We start from the raw sequence: 3,639 nt of genomic DNA on the forward strand, positions 1-3,639 counted from the left end.
TTGAACTGCGTGTAGAGTTCAGTTTAGTACCATTATCAGTGATAACTCTTTCAGGAGACAGCAGGTTTCTCAAATAGATATTTGATAGAATCCATCTTAGAAGTCAATAAAGTGGTATGATTCAACATATACTGTCTTAGTCGGCGAGCAGCCCAAGCCAAAGCACAACAAGCTTTCTCGAGCTGTGAGTATCTTGTTTCACAGTCGGTACCTTTTGCTAAGGCGGTATATGGCATGCTCTTTTCGACCAGACTCGTCATGTTGCCCCAACACACACCTCATTAAATTTTCTAACACGGTCAAATACATGATGAGAGGTCTTTCTTCAACTGGTGGTATCAGAATTGGAGGTTCTTGGAGATACTTCTTGATTTTGTCATTCATCATTCCATACCATCTCTTGATTTAGTAATTTGAAGATGGGTTTGCAGGTAGCAGTCAAGTGTGGAATGAATCGGGCAATGTAATTCGAGTGCCCCAAGAAACCTCTGACTTCTTTCTTGTTTATTTCAGTACCCCGATTTACAATTTCAATTGATTCCTCATGCGGCTGTATGGTCTTTTCTCCTTGTAGTACCAGTCTGGCAAGTTCTCCAGGGACTTCACAATCTTCCTCGCTTCCATCCTCGGCTTGGTAGATCGGATTTTCAAAGTCATAATGAATAGTAGCAGAGTTATTACCAACAGGATCCAGAGTGGATATGGATATGGAATTTGTTACGTGAGTGTGTGCAAGAAAACATAGCTTGTTTGAAAAATGACAGGAAAGGTAAAGAGCGCAATATTTGAATGCAAAAAGTCCATTGATTTATTGAATATGAATATGCTTATGAAAATGACAAAACCCTTGAAAAATTAGCTATTGTGCCCCGGGCATAGACACAATGCTTTAAAATGTTAAAATAACAATAACAATTACTCCTGACTAAAGGAAATCGGGATAGTGTCTTCAGCTTTCCAATTATTGAGTCTGTCACCAATTGTTGGGTAGACCCAGCTATCCAGGTCGCAATCGCTGTCAGCATCCTCTATAGCATTGAGAGTTTTGTCATGATTGGGCAGAGGAGCAGTGACGACATTAGGAGCCTCAGGCGGATCAGATTCAAATTCTCCAGCGTCGATCATATCCTGAATTTTGTTCTTCAACGACCAACAATCGTTTGTATCATACCCGGGGCTATCGGAGTGATAGGCACACCTGGCATTGGGATTATAACTAGGAGAAGTAGTGTTGGGTTTTGCAGAAGGATCTCTGAGGGTAATTAAATTTGCTTTTAGCATACCCTGCAGTGCTTGTGCTAAAGTCATATTGATCTTCGTAAACTGCCTTCTTCCCGGGTTAATGTGCCTCACAGATTTCTTGTCTTTTTTCTTCTCGAGCAAGAGAGCCTTCAGTTCTTCCTGCCCCTTGGATAAGTTCAAGATCATCTCCTGGAGTTGAGCATTCTGAGCATGGAGATCTTTGACAGTTTGTTCGAGGTCCATTTTTCTGTTTGCATGAAAACCGTGAGAACATTGATCCCTTTAGAACACCTGTTATGCAATGTTATGCTATGCAATGTATGAAATGTTTTCAAGGACTTTTGGAATTTAACTTTGTATAGACTACCAAAAAGGGAGACTTTTTTTTTTTTTTATACAAAACAGAGCAAAGTTAAATCCCTAAGTCCTTGAAATGGTTAGTACAATGTTATGATGTCATGATGTTATGATGTTAAGATGTTATGATGTTATGAGATTAAATAAATAACAAGCACAAGCAAGTCACACAACCATCATTCCTAGGTTTTAAGGCTTGCATGAGTTCCATAGGTAAGTACCCTCCCCACTGAAGTTTGGTTGGTTCAACCTGTCCTAGAATAGTAACCGGGTTCTAGAAGGATCTCAAATCATTGACCTTTCTTTAAGTCCACTTCAGTGCAACACCAAGTGGTTGACCAAAGCTTCTCTAAAGTCCAATCTCAAAGAGTGTAGTATCGAGTATCAACCAACCCCAGTCGGAACCGAAGTCAGTTATCTCACTACTTTCTAATGGCCAGGATGAGTCAATTAGGGTTCTAAAGGTCTGGTTAATGCTTTAATGACACCACGCGGAAGCCAAATTTTTCCTCAAGTGAACATGAGGAACATCAGGACATCCAAAGGGTCACATTAACCGTAGCCATCATTTTAACCATTCCAGTATACGCCGGATAGTCGCGATGATCTATTGCTACTTACCTAAGGTACACTAGATCCGGGTGTAGGATCTTTCACTCAAAAATACCCAAGCAATCCCTTAAAAGTAAATCAGACAATTTGGAATAAGTGATCTTGTTTTTAAGGTAACCTCTCTTTTTAAAGTATCCCCAGCAGAGTCGCCAGTTCTGTCATACGGTGAACTGACTTTAATGTGTTTTTTAATCGCAATGTCGCGGTTAGCAAGAGTCGCCACCGACTTTTCTTTTATCCAATAAGGAAAGGTGGAAAAGAACAGGAAAGACCTTAATTTAGATTCTTAGGTTCGGGAGGTACATTATATAAAGGGAAGGTATTAGCACCCTTTGTATCCATGGTTATCCATGGGCTCTTAATTGCTCAATCATTTATGTTTTTCTAGTTTGAAAAAGTGGTTGGGAAATGTGTAGGAAATGTTTTGGAAAGGAGAATTTAACTCTGTAATGATTCTTGAATGAATGTATACAAAGTGGTTATCTCGTTTAGTTTTGAAAATAGTTTAGAAAAATATAACTCGGCAATGATTCTAGTGCGAATGTATGCCAAGTGGTGATTTTCTAATGGAGGTTTTGAAAGGTGTAAGGTGTGAAAAGTAGTTTTAAATTGTGAATAAGCAATTAAGAGTTATACCTATCCGAGGTCTTTCCGGGCATTTCCTATCCTTATGAGGGTAAAACTGTCCTTACTATTGAGAAGTAAGTATTTTTATCCTTTGGATGTGAAAGGGTCATCATAGGGTCATCGATTGGTCATTGAAGGCAACAGTTGTGAGGATACCTTAGCGTTCGAAGGGACGATCATCATTTAACCGTAGGCTACACCGAAGGGTCATCGAGGGACAAAGGCAACATTCGAGGGACTATGATGATTTAACCGAAGGGTCTTTGCTAAGTGGATCCCCATATTCGCGGGACATGACCATAATACCGTAATCGTAGGGTAACAAAAGAGAGGGCCAAGATCGCATATTAAAAGGCAAAGTTTTACAATTAATTAGATAGCCGTAGTCGATTAAGTAATTAGGTCCATATTAAAATCAATACATTAAGATCAATTAAACCATTAGGGTGGATCTTCACCATGAAATTAATACATTAAAATCAATTGAGTAATTCAGGGTGAATCTCCATAAGGGTATCCCACACATAAAGTGGAATACCTAGCCGGCCATTTCTTCGGGAATATGTAACCTTTACATAATTCAACACACGGGTTAGCGCATCAAAGTAAAGTACAATTGAAAATTGCACTACAACACAACAGTCATAATCTCAGGCCAAATGATGCAGAATTGTAATAAATCTTGGTTAGATAGACATAAGGCAGAATAGAAAAGAAACAAAGCAGCCACTATCCCGTTCGCCTCTGCTTCGCCTAGCGAAGGCTCAGCGAATGCTCGTTACAGGCTTGCTTAGCGATGTG

The sequence above is a fragment of the Lathyrus oleraceus genome, chromosome 2 (genome assembly GCF_024323335.1).
Source record: "Lathyrus oleraceus cultivar Zhongwan6 chromosome 2, CAAS_Psat_ZW6_1.0, whole genome shotgun sequence".
In the NCBI taxonomy this organism is placed as follows: Eukaryota; Viridiplantae; Streptophyta; class Magnoliopsida; order Fabales; family Fabaceae; genus Lathyrus; species Lathyrus oleraceus.